Raw genomic sequence first — 792 nt, forward strand, 5'->3', positions numbered from 1 at the left:
GAATACTCTATGCTTTGTTTGCCACGAAAAAGCGTGGCCTGAGATTGCTTATCTGGGATCATATTTAAAAAGTCCTTGGGAGCGGAAGAGATCGAAAAGGTCCAGGCATCGTAAGCAACCGATCATACTCAGAAACCTAGTGAACAAACGACAAGGGACACTAAGATAAACATCATTGTATCATCCATGACAGACCACTGCGTAAATTAATGAAAACCTTGTTTTCGCTTCAACAACTTCACCCCGACTATAGCCTGGACGCCAACCGCAAAAAAGACTGGACACCCAACACAAAACCGAGATTTTTCATTCAACACTCGACAGTTTTTTACAAGAAAAATGCTGTTAATTGAATGACTCCAAATACCAGGCAACTTTAAACAAAATGAAATGCAAAAGGCGTAACGGTCATAAACAGACACTCCCCCACTAACTACCATCCACCCCCCCTTCCCTCCCTTGGTCAATCCTCCTACCATCATTGCAATTTGCATCTACTCCCCCTATCAGAATAACCCTTTACCTCTACCCAAGATCCCTTCCACACTCCTCCCTGCCTGCTTGTACCCTTTACCATCGACCCCCCAGCTCCCTTCCTCCCCCGCCTATCTCCCCCCTCTCCCCAGCAGCGAACGAGCAATCTTGTGCCCTTTGCTGACAAGGAAATAACGAAGTAAACAAGTAATGCCTAGGCGAAGCTTAAAGAAAAAGCAAACAAGAGGATAAACAATCAGAAGGAACTTCAACCTAATCACCAATGGAGTGATGCAACTCATCACCATATGCCAGGAG

Source organism: Penaeus monodon, chromosome 23 (genome assembly GCF_015228065.2).
Source record: "Penaeus monodon isolate SGIC_2016 chromosome 23, NSTDA_Pmon_1, whole genome shotgun sequence".
In the NCBI taxonomy this organism is placed as follows: Eukaryota; Metazoa; Arthropoda; class Malacostraca; order Decapoda; family Penaeidae; genus Penaeus; species Penaeus monodon.